This window comes from Ammospiza nelsoni, chromosome 10 (genome assembly GCF_027579445.1).
Source record: "Ammospiza nelsoni isolate bAmmNel1 chromosome 10, bAmmNel1.pri, whole genome shotgun sequence".
Taxonomy (NCBI): domain Eukaryota; kingdom Metazoa; phylum Chordata; class Aves; order Passeriformes; family Passerellidae; genus Ammospiza; species Ammospiza nelsoni.
In genome coordinates, this window is record NC_080642.1 from 5,905,805 (window position 1) to 5,924,111 (window position 18,307).

Sequence of the window (18,307 nt, forward strand, 5' to 3'; positions counted from 1 at the left end):
ATTGAAAACTGAGCTCTGTGAAAGCAGATTTGCATCTCCCACTTTTATTAGGGAACCACTGGTTTTATTTACCACTAATAAAATGGTTTCATGATGCAGCTTTAGTGTTGCTCAGTAGCTAAAGAAAAATTAGTTCCTGTGCTGTGCGTTTAAGAAAGCTCCTTTTCAGAGTTAAATCAAACACAAATCTAGCCAAACTCGACTTGCAGCGTGGTTTGCTGTTTAGTTACTCAGACTCCAGTCTTTTTGCTGTGTGCTTTTCAATTTCTGCAAACTGTGTGACATGCCATGAGCTGTAGTTAAACAATCATGGTTTATCTAATTGGGGGAATTGCATTAATAAATGAAAGACAAATTAGCTTTCTGTTTAAAAAAAAAAAAATTACACTGTTTGTTCAAGGGTGCATGGTTTTGGTTAGAATGGCACTACCAGATCATTTCTTTGTGCCTGACAGTCTGGCTATAGAAAGAGATTGCACTCTACAGACATTTAAAGGTTTTTGCTGTCCCATTCAAGACAAGGGCTGTCGCCAGGAGGACAAAGCTGGTGGAAGGGCTGGAGCACGGGAGCAGCTGAGAGCTTTGGAGTTTTCTTGTTGGGATAAAAGGAGGCTGAAGGGCAGGCTCCAGTGACAGGACTGAGGGAATGGTGCTGAGCTGTGCCAGGGCAGGTTAGACTGGATACTAGAAAGCATTTCTTTACCAGGAGGGTGGTCAGACATTGGAAAAGGCTTCCTAGAGGGGTGCTTGCTCCCCCAAGCCTGGTAGTGTTTAAAAGGCTTCTCTGCAGTGCCCTCAACAACATTCTGCAACCTGGTCAGCCTTGGGGTGGCCAGGCAGTCACAGAATTGTCCTTGCAGGTCCTTCCCAACAATTCCAAAAGATTCCATTCTGAAACAATCCCATTCTGCTCCCTGTGGATGCCTTCTGCCAGCCTTTTTCTTTAACACTATTCACAAGCCTGAAAGGTCTGACAATGAGTTTTGCACCAGCTCTGGGAAGTCTCATGGTTTATAATCTGGTTACCCAGCACGTTTTTAATAATTGACTCTGGATATTCACCTGTTCCAAACATTTATACAAAGCAAAAGGATTGAACTCTTAGCGAGAAAAAAATTTTGTGGATCTGCTTCATCACTAGCTTTTACTTAAAATGGCAGCAAATTGAAATGCAGTTAGTTTGCCATGCCATGTCAGAGATCACATGGCATGAGGGGAAAGCACAGTGCTGCAAAATTCCTGCAATTTCTGCATTCCTCTGCAGCTGGTTCATGGGAACTTCCTTCTGATCCTATAGCAGTGCTCTGCCCTCAATCAACACTTTTCTCCTGGCATAAAAACTAATAATTCATGCAGTCTCCAGTATTAACAATGGCCATTCCTAGCAGCTCTATTGTAATATAAAAAGTGCAGCATGATAATGAATAAAAGATTATAAAATTATATGGGCACATTAAGACAGGTATGTGTGGTGGAATGGAAGATCTGATATGAGGAGCTGTTTAGCAACTGTTGCAAATACAATAAAAGCAGAGCTGCATGAAAGAACATGAGTAACAGGAGTGTGTCTTTACCATATGACTGGAAAGGAAGGATTAAATTTGAATTTAAATGAATACAGCCTGCAGAATATGCTGAGTTAAATCACGAGAATTTTGGAATCAATAATTTTCACATAGCCAAGAAATGCTTTAAGATTGAATATCCCTGGTCAGGTCAAATGTGAATACTATTTATCTTTTGTGAAACTGTGATCCTAGAAAAAGTACTTCTCAGCTAGGAAAAGAGCACATAATGAGAAATACGTGGTGGAATCATTGCCTGAACCCCTCCTTACAGCACAGTTTGATTCTGGGGTAATTGCAAGGCGAGGTTGGGACTTTACATAAATATCATCTTTTTTTAAAGTGATGAAGAAAATGGGCCCACAGAAAGATTCTGTCTCGACTGACATGAGCAATATTCTTCTGAACTTGGAGTTCCAGCCAGTGCATTGCTTTTGATTGACATTTCTAAGGGAAATTTTAAGCTTTTTTCTTCCTTTTTTCTTGAGATAAACTGAACAAACTTGCAGCTGACAGGATCTCATATGAGATCCTAATGAGGCGAAGAGAATGAAACATTTCTTTTTATGCTGAAGTGCCAAAACTGTAATGACATTGTATCATGGATTTCAAAAAAAATCCAAAGATAAAAAATCTTGCTTGTAACTCAATAGATATTTTGCATAATGTAGTGGACTGAATGCTGAATGTTCAGGAAACGAGTTAATCAAAACTCCTCTGTCTCATCTCTTTTTTCTATTTTCCTCATGAGGTTGGGAATCTTCCATTGTGTTCCCTTCCTCTTGCAGGAAGAAAATCTCTGTCCACAGTAAAAATCTCACAAGTGAGGGGAGAACTAATTATTTGGCAATATGGAACTATTTCTAATTGTGTTCTAAGGAACAATTTCTTTTTTCCAGATAAAATATGCTAAAGTGTTCATCTAAACCAGCCTATCTCAGAAACTCCATGTGCTAAATGCTTCATTTATATCACTTCATTTTAAAATGAGCATTATCCTAAATTAGGAAGTTATTTGCTGTTCCAGACAGCACTACTATATCAATGAAACCCACATTAAAAAATAGTAAAATGTGTAAAAAAGCTAAGTAGTGAAATACAAAGTAGATTTTACTAAAGTATCAAATTTTTGTAAAAAAATAAAATTAGAAATTTACTTACTTCAAAACATCCTTCACTGAAAAAAAATTGTGATTCAGTTAAAAAATTGAAATTATTGAAATTTTCAAAATTTCCCATTTTGCCTTGTTATGTAAACAATCATGCTGGCATGATTGTTCTTTACCCCACTAAGAATTTTGCTATATTTCTTTGAAAAGCTCCTCTTCTGCAGATTTTCTAGGCACAGTAAATTGATGGGTAGGTTTTTCTGGTAGGTTTTTGTGGTGGACTTTCAGGAACAGAGATCAATACTTGCAAATTCATACAAAGTTTTTGGAAATAGCAAGCCCTTAGAAAATCTTACATTGCATAAAGTTGTTTCGCAGTATATTCTAATTTGGATCAGAAACCAAAGCAAGGAAGTGAGAGTCATGGTGAGGAGCACAAAAAAAGGAAATGTGTGGGTTTGATCAGTATGTTCCAGTTTTTCTTTTTTCCCCCTGCTTGTAGTTCAGCTATGTTCTTTTATTCTGTTCTAGCATTTGGAGGGGAGAAAAGCAAAAATTATAGCAGGGATTTTGTATTTTTTCAGTATTGGGTTCTCAGTTGTCTTCTATAGAGATATTTTATCCACTAGCCAATCCTGGGTTGGGGATAATTGTGTTACACAGTAGGAAATTATTAAACAGACCTAGGGGGCATGCAGCTAGGTGTGTTTTGGTTTTTGGTCTTTTTTTAGATGTCGTCAAGAAACATTTTTTAAAGGTTTGTAGTCTCTTTCTTCATCTGTTATCATGTTCATTGTGTTACTGTTGGAAGCAGGATGGTTCTATTTGCTGCTTGTGCTTTCTTTGCCTTAGTTACTATTAGGGCTTACATCTAAATTAAAGATAATTATGAGCATATATTAAATAAAAAACTTGTATTGAATCAGGAATGAATACATCCTTAGTGTATCACTCAGAAAAGCTGTGACATATGCTGCTGAAATATGTTTCATTTAATTAAAAACCTTCAAGTTTTGTACATTTCTGCTTGAGTTGCTTCACTGATGTAGATCATAGAAGTAGAGCTGGTTTTGTGGGAATACTGTGGGAACAACAAAAACTACTTCTTTGTCTTAAAATACACCCTTTACTTGTCATGACTTTCTAGAATCTCATTGAAAGGTATTTATATTTTCATGCCTTTTATCTTATTTAAGAAAAGGGGATTTCAGTGGAACATCTTAAAGCTTTAGAGCTTTTATAAGGGAAGGATATAATTGTCTAAATTACCACTGTCACAGTCCTCACTGCAGTACAGCATTAGTCTACAAATTTGGCAGTGATCATTGGCTGGATATACATCCTAAACACACCAGGAAAGGCAATTCATTGTTACACATGAATTAGAATAAAATCACTGCACGTGTTGCTGGAAACCGAATCTCCAGATTCATGTTTGAGGAATCTGCACAGCACTTCAGGTATTACAGCCTGGTTGTACTGCTGCCTTTCTGTATGCTTGCCTGCAGCATCTCATACCAGCTGTGAATGTCTGTGGCACAGCAGAACATCTCCTCTGTCAGGCCAGGAGCTGGGCTAAGGGTGCCTTGTAAGCAGAACTCTCAAAAAGCTGCTGATGAGCATTTTCCATATTCTTATTCTCCTTTATTTCTTCCTTCTTGCATATTGTCAGGTGTAATCAGTTAAAGGTGTGTGAGTTGCTTCCAGGGGATTGAAATATATAATGCCTTGCATGATCACATTTACCTTCAGTACATTGCTTGCAAGTTGGGTTCCAGACCCTCAGATAGTCTCACCTTAATTTTTAAACAGCAACTTCAAAGGGACATAATGGAGAACCCTTCTCCAATATAGCCCTACACTGTGAAAGATTTTTTAATTGAATTTCCCTGTAAACAGCTTCAGGTGCAAATTTAATTTCTCTGTAAACAGTTTAAGGTGTAAGCTTGCTTTTGCTTTTTTTATTTATTTTTTTTTAATTTTTATTTGAGGTATGTTTGTCCACAGTCTTTTTCAGGTACCCCATGCATTTCTGTTGGAGGCTGTTAGCAGGGTATTAACCTGAGGAGAGCTCTACTTCAGAGCTCAGCTTTTTCTCCATCTGAGCACAGGTCTTGCGTGTCACTCACAGGAGAAATATGGAAGCAGTCATGAAAAATTGGAAAGTAAACAGAAAGAAATACAGTCATTTGATTTACAGGCTGACACTTGTCATTTTCATGAGGAGGCAAAGAAAACAGTGAATTTCCAAAGGTTGTAAGAGTTGAAGAGAATATTTTTTAAAAATTTCTATGCTCAGCTTGGACAGTTCCCTAAAATTTTGTAGAAACTGTAGTAAACACATCCTTGTAATTATGTTATTTCTACCAACTTTTGAGTTTTATTTTGAACATGTGAAGCAATATAACCTTTTTGGAGGGCAACTAACCAGTGTTTTTCCAACATGATTTTGAGTACTTATTGATTCATTGAAATATTGAAATCTTTCTTAATTAGAAGCAAAAAAAAAAAGTTTATTCTTGTCATTTATTTCTTCTCATTCTTTGCATGAGCATTTCAAAGCTACTTGAACTTAAGCTAAATAACTCATTAGTAAAGTTCTATGAACTTCTAATTTTTGGATGTATGTTTTTTCTGTATTTTCTGAAAAACAGAACAAATCATTGGTGAGTATATATACTGTTGTAAAATCCTGCAGTCTCCTCTGATCCATAATTGTATTTCTTGGACTATTTTTATCATAATTTCCTTAGTTGAAGTGGACTTTCAAGCTTCCATTCTTGTATGACTAGGTAGGTAATAAAATTATTGAAGTGTGACTTTTAGAATGAGCAACTAATAACTTTAAATTTACTGTCTGCTCCAATAATTGTAGTTTTCAAAGTATCTCAAAAGGCAGTCTGGGAATCTTGCTTTTAGTGTCCATGTAAGGCAATACTTGAGATGATCATGAGCCATGTTTTAATAGGAAGATTTTTAATGTTAATGTTTTAATAGGAAGATTTTTAATGTTAAGAAAGAAGCTCTTTCTCACTTTCAGTTTGGTTGGTTTAATACACTGAGTTGTGTTGCTTTTCTTGCTAGTCTTAATGGTTTTAATTCACAGAAAGTAATGAAGGAAAAAATGCAAAGCACATCCTTTACACTGCTAAACAACCACAGTAATATGTTCAGAAAATGTATTGAGCTACCTAATCCAAAGCTCATGGAAACTGAATGCAGGTTGATAGCAGTGGGATTTAATTAGGCTTGGCTTTTTTTTTTTTTAACCCTTGTGTGTTAAATAGATCACTTTTCCTGAGAAGCAGATAGTGAGGGAAGGGCTGACAATACCAGAGCTTAGGGCCAAGGTTGCCTGGTGTCCACTCACATCTTGGAACCAATAATTGCTTCTGAAATGTTATTTCAAAGCTCAGCATCCATTTTCAGAGGCACTGGTGGCACTGGCAGATAAGCAGTGTGGGATCTTGCTGACTCCATCCCGTTCAGTTTCCAGCTTTATTTAGCACCTGCCAGCTAACCTGGGGTAGGAAACATTCTCCAGTTAACATCCCCAGCAATACAAAAGGATTATTTTTAGTGGACTAAAACACAAAATCAATTCTAGATTTTCTGTTGTTATTTTTTTTTTTTCCAAGTCAAGTTCCAGTCACACTGAGCAGTAAGACACAAGACTGTGGTAAGAGTTCTGCTGACCTTCAGTGCTGAGAATAATGCTTGTAGGTAGTGCAGATGGCCACACTTGGGTTTTTTATTTGCATTCGTCTAGACAGACTTTGTGACATGCTGCTGACTTTCTCTCCCCTCAAATGTGAATTCAGAATGAAAATAAAATACCATGGATGAGATACTGTGAACCATTATGATAACTCATGCTAATTGAAGTTAGATTTCAGGATTTATGAATTATCTCTGCTCATTAGATTAAGCTAAAGAACTTTGAGGTCATTTAGTCCATTCGTGCTGGTACAATATACTCACTTCCTTTCTTCCGAGGTTGTATTTAACTACAAAGAGAAAAGTCTTGTGCTGCTTTATTTGATGAGCTGTTCCACAATCCAAAATGACTTCTCACAAAGTTTTTCCCTTCTCTTGTTCAATATAAATAGTTTTCCCTTAATTACATCACTTTTGGTTGTTTCTTTTAATTTTTCCTTGGAAACTCGAATTTCCTGTCATTACTGTGTTCTGATTTTTTTTAGTATAAGAATTCTTTATTGTGAGATCAAAGAATTCTGATATATATTAGCACTTTAATTATAAGCTGCAGAATGATAACTGAATGAATAGGGTGAAGGCTTTTTTAGACTAGCAGGGCTGACAATTAGAAAGGCTTTTGCATGACTTGTAGTACAGCCTATTTTTTTTTTTTTTTTTTTGTTAAATATGGCTATTATTGTAAATGAAGATTAATAATCCTTAATAGCTACTGGGCTCTTTTAATGTAATATTCTTCACAAATAAACCCCTCAGCTTAGATGGTACTGGTGCCCCCCTTCACATCCCCTCTTTTGCAAATGTCATTTGTTACTTAAGCAGAGTAAGCAGAAAATTAACTCTGTCTTCAGTCAAGTTTAACCTCTGTCTCAGGGACACGAGGGTTGTGTGCAGAGAATTGCTGCAGGACTGGAGGTAAAATAAATATTAACAAATCAGCATGATATAGTGGTTTAATCTAATACTGTGTCTGGAGTCTGCTGTTCTTGGAGTGGAAAATTCAAACATTTGGGAATGGACAGACACAGTGATGCTTCCAGACTCCCCTGGGACAGTGACCCTCAGCAGGACCCAGCTGGCAGTGCTTAAAAACTGCCAGATTTAGCATCATTTCCAGTTTCCCTGGTTCAAATATCTTGTGAGGTCAGTATTGATCAAGTGAAATGGAGTTTAAGTGGTGTTAGGAAACTTGGAGTTACTTGTTACTCACTCATTTTGCCTAATGACTGAATTCTAAAATCTGCCATTTTCTAAAATTTGTCTGTAAGTAAAAACTTATTTTCTTCTTCAAACACAGTGTTAAATATGCATTCTGATCAATTCCTCATTCCAAAAACATCCCATATAATTATTATTGGATGAAGCTTGGATGAATATATTGTTCATTAGGGTTCAGAATCTTGCAGCACTATCCTATACCCAAAAGATCAGAACAGTTCCTGGAAGGCTTTTTAGTTTTTCTGAAAATACAAGTGAAAAACTTGTAAAATGTGTTTTTGATGTATGATGTAGACATAGTGCAATATCTTCTAGAAATTTCACTCTGATATCAAAATTCTTTTGAAGATTATTTTTATTGAGTTTAAGGCTATTCAGAGTACATCAAATGCCTTTCCAAATGCTCAGATTCAGAGTACAAACACATTGCCTTTCTACTGGCTGGGGGAGGGGGAATGCTCAGATTCTAGAAAGTCTTCATTTATTTTAAAGTATGGAAATTAATATTATATGTAATTGCATCTGTCTTCAGTTTTAACATAGGGAAGAGCTTTGAGATGAGTTTTTCTCTGATCTGTGAATGGAAGTGCACTTACATGCATGCCTGTATCACTTTGGATGCTCCCAGTACTTTATTTGTTCTCTCTGGGCCAGTGCCATATTCCACAGCACTTTTTCACTTTGGGGGGAATTATGTAAAATTTAGAATTCTACATAATATGGGGGAAGTTATGTTGAATGCACAGATTACAATATGCTAAAGGACATTTTAGCATTCTGATACATTTTCATTCTAGAGAATTCTTTTAATTCCGTCCTTTTTTCCCTGACCTCATGATCAAACCATTTCTCTGCATTGTAATTGTCTCTTATCTTGACATATTTGCCTTGCAAGTCTTTTTTCCTCCTTTAATCCATCTACAGTGTTATATCAAAATGATGTTCCTCAGCTGTCCTTTTAATCTTCTCTTCCAGACATTGCCCAGGCTCCTGTTGATGGTCTGCAGCAAATTCCAACTTGATTTTTTTCTAAATAGTTTGCTTATTGCAGACTCCATCTGTTTCACTCTCCAGACTCCTCAAATACTTCCTTTTCATCTTACCTTTCACTACAGTAATCACATCTTCACTCTTGTTGTCCTTGTACACCCTTGTTGTCCTTATATTTGGAATACCAGTATATTAAGTATTTTAAGTATTGTATTACTGCAGTATTGTAAGATTATATTCTGTTAAAATGTTCTTCTCTGTGTAATATTTGCTGTTTCCATCAGATCATGCTGCTTTGTCCCTTTAACACAGAAGCCACCTGAGGATACAGTGGAATGAAATGGCCATCACAATTTAATGATTTTAGTAACAGGTGTATGATTATAGACCCAGATGTGCCAATAAATCTCAATTTTACCTTCAGATACTTTGATTTTTACAGCTCGGGTTCCTTATGAATTTCAAGGGCTATTCTATGACCTGAGTTTTCTTTCTCTGTTTATATAAATACTCTGTAATGGGAAAGATTATTTATTTTGTCTTCAATCAGTGTTTTTCAGGGACAAGTTAGAAAGATGAGGGAGTTTCTTTTTCAGGTGAAATGGCTGTCTCAGGAACATGCCAGCTAATTATAAAATACTTCAGCAAGTTCATCAAACTGACCTGGGATTTCCTAAGACTCAAAGGGTTTGTCAGACTTGGCATTTCCCCCAAACCTGAGGGGAGGTTGCTCAGCCCAAACACATTCATCTTTAATTAATGTTTTCTTTTTAAAATAAAACAAGCAACCTTACCCCACCTTTGTTTGTGAAGTTATACTGTTTAATTATAGATCTCCTTTTGAGGTTCAAATGTCAAATTATTACTGTAAGTCAACTGATTACTTCTTGTTTTAGTTACATTGAAAATTAAATGTTCTGATACCAAAAACTGGTGGGAAAAAATTCACAGAAATTCCAGCTTTGAGTTCTGATCCTTGTAAGAAGCTTAAATACATTTTTGGCTTGGTAAATCCCATGCAGAAGTAAATCCAAGAGCAGAACCTAACCCTAATTGAAGTAATTGCCTGGGAAGGAAATTGAGGCTGTTTGTGAAAGCTGCAGCAGGTATTGGTGTCTGGGGTAGCCCCAGTGAATTCTCCCCTGAGGTGGAATGTGCCTTTAATGTTGATGGGTCTTTTCTGTGAGCTCTGTGCTGCAGCAGGATGTATTTTCAGCCTCCCTGGGATGCTCAGCTCTGTGGGTCACTGGTGTCTCTCCCTCAGGGCCAGGCTGTCGTGTTTAATGAACTGTCACTGCTCCAATCCTGACTGATTAGAGCGACCTGAGGGGAAAAATTCGTTGTACCTTTGCTTCAGGAGATGGCAAGAGAGAAAAGAGCAGTGTTTTCTCTGTATAACTATTAAATATCTCAGCTTTTCTGAGTTTGAGAGGATAGGGAGACTTTAATATGTAATGTCATTAATCTTTCCATAATGCTTTTTCTGTTGAGTATGCTGAATTGACTGTCCAAGTTTGACAAGTTCCTCAAGGAACTATTTCCTCAACCCACCGTGGATGATTTTCTTCAGTTGTTTCAACTCCTAAATTCTGTTTCTTTCTTTCTTTCATTGTCCCTGTTTTGCCCTAAATTCTGTCTAAGGACTGGCTGCTGCCTAGCATATATTCTTCTTTCAGTAAGGCCGCTTAGAAGACATAATTGCAAATAAAGTTTGGGCTAACCAGAGGCTCCTCTAATAGCATTTCCTCATCCTCATCTAACAATCTCCACAGTCAGGTCTGATTCATTTTGAAGATCATGCAATGCAAAATTTAAGAATGGTGGTATATTAATGCATCTTAGTCCTGATATTGTGATCATTAATGTTGAAAAAGTGTATAAATGAAATTGAGATAGATGAAAAAAAGTAGAAAAAATGTCACAATAATGGAAGAAAAATAATAATGAACATCAAGGAGAATGACTGTTCGGTGCTGAAGCAGATTATATGCATTATTTTAATTAAGAGTGCTTAATAGTACATATGGTTTCCCTTGAATAATAATTGCATGCTGATGAAGTATGATTAGAGACTTTTTTTTTCGGAGTTCAATTAAATCAAATCCATTTCTGTAAAAGGAGAGTGATTAAAAAGATGATATCAAGGTCTAAACTGAAAGCTGTGGCTGAAGCTTCCTATTGCAGATTTCTTTATTATCACTCTCCTCTGATGACTATTATCTAGTTTTTAACAATGCCACGAGTTTCAGACTGTAGATTGAGCAGAAGAAGTGGCTTTAGAGATCAAATGGAAAATTGGGAAGTCCTTGGATGTCCTTGGGTGTGTGATCCTGGGGTTGTTTCCAGCCTGGGAAGACTCTTGGTTCATGCATGTGTCTTGAAGCATGTCAGGAGATTATCTCTGATTATCAGGGCTCTGAGACAACATACTGTTTTCTGGGCTGATCTGTTTCTGTGGAGTGCTTGTGAACCTGGGTGATTAAATGCAGACTTGCACTGCTGCTTCTTTTCTCTCTAAGTCATTTCTGTCTGCCTGGGAAGGCTCCAGCAGGGCCCAGCCAACTGTCTGGCAACTGTTAACAGAATTATCAATTATCTTCTGGAGTCCCATCATCCTGGGCTTTGATTATCCTGTGAGGGAGGAGGGCTGCTTGTGCTGACATCCTGATTGGTGCCCTAAACACACACACGAGGCAGGGGAAGGGAATGATGCTCATTATCTGGGAGCAAACACAGGGAAGGCTGTCCAGTAGAATGGGAGATCGTGGTGTTCATGCTCTTAATCACAGCCTGGTTTGTGTTTCATACCAGTCCACAGCAATCTGCACTGACGCCTCTTGTCTGTTACTCTGAGGGGACTTTTACTTTCTTTGCTTCAAACTTCCCTTTATAACAAGGAAAAAAATGCATTTTTTTGTGCTTAAGCATGTGCACTGATAGCTAACTGCATGTTTTACCCTGCAAATAGCTTTATTACACATGCAAATAAAGAAAATTTTGGTTTAAGGTAATTAACATCTGTCCAAGATGCAATTTCTGTACATGATTATTTTTACTGGAGATCTTTCACTCTGATCTATGGAGATAAATTTTGTTTTTGCAGAAGACCATTCTGCTGCATCCTTTTACATGCTCACAACCATGCACACTGGGGAAAAGTCTGACTAACTCTTTTCCCTAAGATTTTAATCTAGTGGCCCTTTAGAAGTCAATTCAACACTGTCTTTGCATGCAGATACCATGAGAATTTGACGTGCATGAATATTAAATAGATTAGAAAATCATCATTTTGAGATTATTGCTGCTTATGTTTATGTGCTCCACAGTTGGCTCCATGGCTTGCTGTGTAAGCAGCAGCCCTGTGCAGACAGAGAGTGGCTCTGCCTCAGCTACAAATAAACTGGGTTGAGCTCAGGTTCATGTGCACAGTGCCAAGCCTAACTCAATAAAGGCATTATCTTGGGAAGGAGTTCAGCATCCCTCTTCTCTGCCCCTGCAGAAACAAGAGCCTGAGAACTGCCCAAAATGGGCCAGGCGCTGACTGTGTGAGGAGCAGCAGGATGGGGATAGAAGGTAGGACTGGAAAGAAACTCTGGATAATATCTAGAAGTTATAACCCAGAGCATGGGGAATCATTCCTCATTATAAATTAATGCAATTTAAAATATTTTTAATAGAATTGTATAAAATCCTGAGTTGGAAGGGATCTACAAGGATCATGAAAGTCCAACTCCTGGGACAATCCAATCAATCACACCATGATATTAAAAACTTCACATAAAAGCATTTAGATACAAAAAAATATATATTTCCATGTACTTATACATATAATTTGAAAAGCAGTAATTTCTACCAGTACACAAAAAGCAAAGCAGAGATAAGTAGGAGTTTCTTTTTTGTGCAAGAAACTGAAAGTAGTGGGATCAGTGATCACTCCCAGCTGTGAATGAAATCCATACAAAATGTAATTTAATTGTTCTAAGTGCTGTATATTTACTAAATTAGATTTTAAGCAAATTATTCACTTAAGAGGATACTTTTGACCTTAATTTATCAGTGCCTCAGAACCTCATCATGAATCATGCAGAAAACATAGTGTATGATCACGTAAATAGAGATCTGTGTTCCAGAGCCAGCCCAAGCTACCATAGTCCTGGATTATCTAAATATGTAATTTTGGGGATTCCTAGTGCTGTGTGCGACCCTAATACAGACAGTCAAGTGCTGCTTGCTGTGCACAGGATACCTGAAGAGATGGAAAGTCCATGTTTTATTTGCAATCACTTTTATTTCCTAATCAATAGTTTCTGTGCTAAGAGTAAATAAAACAATATTAAATTATTTGGGGGCAGGGAGTGTTGAAATGAAGTATTTAATATTTTGCAAGAACTCACAGTTTCCTTGTTCAGAAATTGGTATTTCTGATGAATTGCTGTGCTCTGGTTCACCCACTGTAGCACAGACTCTCCATAGTCCTTTCTCAGAGAGCCCTCTACTGTCCTAAAATACAGCATGTGCCATTCAGTGTGTGATACCCCAAAATACCATTTGATCTGAGGTGTGAATACATGCCCTTGTGCAAAGGTAGATTTCAATAAGGGAAAAAACCCCAAAACAAACAACAAACACATGATATTACTGAATATTTAAGAAATACGAATTTTTGAAGTTTGACAACTCTAACACAAAATGAATGTGTTTATGGGCAGATTTCTGTTTCTCTGCCTAACCATGGGAATGTGGTTTTCAGAGACATAGAGGCTCAAAGAACTGGTTGTTTTCTCATGTTCCTGCCTCTGATTTTTCTTGTGTGAATCAGTTAATTTTTTTGAAAGGTGATGAATATAAAAAAAACCCTGCTGTGTAGACTGATTCTGCAGGAATTTTTTCCACAGTAAATTGAGATCCCACTATTAAAAATGCTCATTAATTAATCATAAGTCTCACGACTGCTGCCATTCATCTGGTAACACTAGGTGCTGAAATTGTTATTGCCAGGGAATCAGAGATTTCATTTAAATAGACTCAATTTCTCATGTTTAATTAAGGAAGTTGAGTGGATAGGGGGAACCAGAAGCAGCATATTTATGAAATTTGCCTGTATTAATAAAAATATTTCTTCAGTTTTGCAGGGGGGAGAAGGTGAGGAAGGCTGATTGGTTTAACATTTGAGATTACTAATACTGTGGTTCTGAGAGGAGATCTTAATATATGCAGATATTCATTCCTTATTTCCATGGGTGTGGAGGCTGAGGCTGTTGTTTATAATTGGTTTAATGTCAGAAGATCTCAGCAGGTCACTCTGCTCCTCAGTGTGTGTGGGAAGAGAGACCCTTGATGCACAAAAGAACACCTGAGATTAAACAACAGCCAGTCACCACAGTTAAACCTTTCCACTCATCTTAAGGAAGGAACAAGAGGAAAAACTTGTTATTTTCAACACAGTGTCACTGATTCCTCTAACAGCACAGAATGCTGCCATGTTCCTTCCCCATCCATGACCCCCCAGCGGTGATGTATGAAGGGAGAGGTGCCAGGTGTGAGGGCAAATGTGACTTTAAAAAAATACTGCTGATATCAGAGGAAGGTGAGGCTCAGAGCTGCTCAGTCCCAAGGATTGTTTGGGTCTGTAGCAGGCAGGCTTAGAGATGGGTAATGTTGAGTTTGTAGCTGAGAATCTGCACAGATTTACCACACTGCCATGTCACATTGCCTCTCCTCTCACATGGTTTGTCATGGTTTGGGCGGATAAGCTGCCACATGTGTGCTGGTTTCCTCTGGAAGTGCACAGATGTCAGTAAAGTGTTGTTAACATGCATAGAATAAAATTTAAAAAGTGTGTTGCAGAGGCATATGGCTTGAAATGCAGAGGAGTTGGTGCTGCACAACTCAGGTTTCAAGTATCTGAGCCTAATTCTTTCCAGCAGGTAAAACTGGAGTACAACACTGCTGAAGACATTGTTTACAGAAGGATAAACATGGCAGTTTACCTGATTTTTTAAGTTATGTTGTTTGTAACCTGGCATATGAAGAGATCTGAGATGTCTGTTTAGATTTTAACACTCCTAATGTAGCTAAAAATGTCCTAAAGGCTCAGCACTTCCACCCACTGAGGTTGGCGTGGCACAGTTCCAAATTCCACTGAGCAGAAAACCAAAAAAAAACCCCAAGATCGGTGTGTAAACTTCTGTGTCAAAGAAACTCCTGCACGCTGCATGCTGCTGTTTATTCTAGCAGATTGATCTCTCTCACGCATAATATTTTCATATCTTCATATCCACTAAATATCCTTTAATTTTTTTCATCTTGCAAGTTTCTGCTGCTGTGGCAGAGTGGAGCATGGGTGGCTGTGCCTGCCTTGTCAGGAAAGCCAGCCAGCACCTGAGGCATGTCCCTGCAAGGCAGGCTCAGGAGCAGCATGCCCCCAAAGCAAAGCTGAATTGTGTAACAGAGACTCTGCGGAGCCCTTTCACATTTATCTACCCTGGGCTTAAAGTATTCATATTTTTTAAAAAAAATTAAATTTGTGTGCCAGCAGACATGCTTTATGCTGCTAGTAGGCAGCTTGGATGTTTGAGGAAGAAAGTTGTGTTTTTGAACACTGGGTTTAACTCCCTGAGAAAACAGCTGTGACATAGAAAAAACCCCAACCTGTGATGAATCCCCCCAAACTCCACTTTATTTCATTTCCGTATTTGCATTGTAAAACAGCTAAACTGGTAATGTATGTTTATAATTTATATAGAGGAACATATTGTGTGCATTTAATCCAGCTATTTTTTTTATGTCACAGTCTTTTAGAAAGTGCTGTGGATCCATCTGATGTTCCTGAAAATTGGATTTTATAGTCAAATTAGGTTCATAGATAGGTAGAATTGCAAGAATGCATAGTTCCTGAAGGAATAGTTTGTAAAACTCTGGAAGAGGAAAAAACCTACAATGTCATTTGGAAATGTCACATGATAATGAATCATCTTCAACACCAACATTTTTTTAAGTTTGTGATTTTTCCTTTTATCTTTTGGGTCCTACACAGTGTCAGAGAAGTAAAAGCAGGGACAGCAATTATTTCCTTCCCACAAAGATGTTTATGCCTTTAGGTAAAAGACCTTGAAATAATGTTACTTTGCTATAAAGCTATTTTAAATATTCAGATTTATTTTGCAGTATGCATTCAATTACAGAATGGTTTGAGTTGGAAGGGATCTTAAAACTCATCTTTGAGCTTTGTCATGGGCAGGGACACCTTCCACTGTCCCAGGCTGCTCCAAGCCCTGTCCAACCTGGCCTTGGACATTTCCAGGGATGGAGCATCCACAGCTTCTCTGGGCAACCTCTGCCTCCCCACCCACATAGAGAACAAATAAGTACAACTCTACAATTATTGTTACATTTTATATTAGTACTTATTTTTAAGTAATTGGAAGTTCATCAATAAATTTTCATTTACTGAAAAACACCTTTCTCACAGCTGAGTGCATTGTTAGTCATTATTTTTTCTTTTTAAAATAGAAAGAAAATCATTACGGGATGAGTTAGCATTTGAACTCTTAAGATCTTTTCTTAGACTTGATAATTGTATAAATGTTACAACAGTTATTGTGTATTGTAAGTGTATTATGTATAAATGCTGTTTGAGAAGTTGTCATTAGTGTTTTAACCACTTCAGTACGGGAATAGAATCAATCACTCTGCTTTAGCTTTTTACTGCATGAGAAAATTGTTGTCTTTACTCTTAGCTAAATTATTCTCGCATTTAATAATTCAGTAGTCAGTCTGATGGATTTTTCACCTGGGAAAAGGGGGCCAAAGCTTGTCTTTATTTTCCATGTATATTCAGTGTTGCGCTCGGGGGAATGGTATATCCAAAAATAAGACTATAAATAAGAAATCAGTAGCCTTTTCTGTCTTGCTGCTTTATGTGGGTTTGATATATGCTCCTGCAGCATTATTACTTACTCTGTTCAAATCAATGCTCTGAGCTTTCCTTTACATGATTGATTCCTTCCAGATTAGCCCACAAAGTACGTGATTTAATAAACACCACTGCTACCTGTTTGCTAACACACAGATGTCTGCAGTGCTACACAGAGACTGTAAAATTCCTAAAAGTGCTTCAGTCAGTCATAAGATTTGGATGGTATCACTTTATTTAAGTAGAAAAAAGAGAACAGATTTGGTCTGCTGTAGTGGAAAGCAAACTAAAGTTCCTTGGAAGAAACAGAAATAAGGCCAGAATTCATTAAAATGAAGGCAGATTCTGCAGGAGATAATGATATAAAGGAAAGTTGCTTACTAGGGTATTGTCCTCTTTAAATGCCACTTTCCTGCTTCACAAAAGAAGCATTTTTCCCTTGCTTTTGTGTTCTTAAAAATTGTGGTAGCAGATTGTAAAGTATCAGCAACAACATTATAACTGCTGATGTCACTTCCTAAAATACCTATGGAGATGTATTTTTATTGTCATTTAGTGAAAGTTTTAGCAGAAATGAGCTGTCAAGGAAGAATTTAAATGTTCTGTAGTGCTGTTTTGGGGTTCAGTGGGTCCATGTAGAATACCTGTTTTTTATTAGGATGTTATTTCAGTGTCACAGTTGCTTATCTGTAGCAACTCACAGGGTGCTCGTGTTCTGGGCAGTGTATTTTGCAAGAGTTCCATGCAGGACATGGAAGGATTTTTTCTGTCATTTGGATATTTAGAACCAGATTTTTTATAGTTGCTTCTGGCTGGATTCTATTGACCTGGTTTAGGTGCAGATTTGTACAGGTTTTAGTTTGCCATAACAGTTTCATTTTTTGTCTTTTCATAATACCTCTCTGATATTTCTGAGACCAGTGTTTTTTAGTCCTTTCCAGACAATTTTTGTGTATAATTACTGATAGATAATGTAATGGCCTTTGAGCATTGATGACCTGAGAAATTGGGAAGTTTCTTCATAAGAAGTTACTGTGTAATACTTTTACACAGCTGTCCAGACATAGTATTTTTTATCTTCGAGTTCACTCTTAGTTCTTTGTTTTTCCTGATAATGGCCTGCCATAACATTATTCCTCCCTATATTTTCTCTCTGTATATAAGGCAGGGGTTTTTTTCCTTTGTGCCTTCTGTGATATTGTTTTCTGTGGAGGTAAATCTCCATATCTTCTCAGCTATGCTCAGATATGGGCTGCAGTCTGATACACACCATATTCCCTCAGTCTCTGTACCCAAACCAGTCTGTGGGCAGGTCATTTCTTCTGTGCTTTCTGAGAAATGTTGTGAGGTTCTATTAATCTTTCTCCAGGAAACTTGTATTTCTGATATTACCCTGCTTTCATCCACTTCCCTGGGAGATGGTTTTCCTTTTCAATTGCTGTACTATTATTTTTAATATTACTGAGGCTTGTTGTCTCTTTCTGCTACTTTCTATTGTAAAATTAAAATGCTACTTTTGGCACAGAAACTATCATATTGCTTTTGAAGGATAGATATTATTCTTGCTCCCCCAACACCTTGGGAGGAATTGTACAATATGATTCTATTCAGTCCACATTTTTATCAACATGGTCACCATCACCTGCAGCCATCATTCCATTTTTAGAGAACAGCCTTACAGGTATTTTTTCCCTTTCTGCCATATCAATATATGAAGAAGATGAATGAAAGTTGCTTGCATGTTTTTGTCAGTGTGTTTTTATAACTCCCACAAACAGTGATGGACTTGGCAG

General features: G+C 37.3%; 1 protein-coding gene across 1 annotated transcript in view; it reads left to right on the forward strand.

Annotated features, from left to right (window-relative positions):
- NAALADL2 (N-acetylated alpha-linked acidic dipeptidase like 2) overlaps nt 1-18,307 on the forward strand; it is a 414,540-nt gene that overhangs the window by 371,619 nt on the left and 24,614 nt on the right. The window lies entirely within an intron of this gene.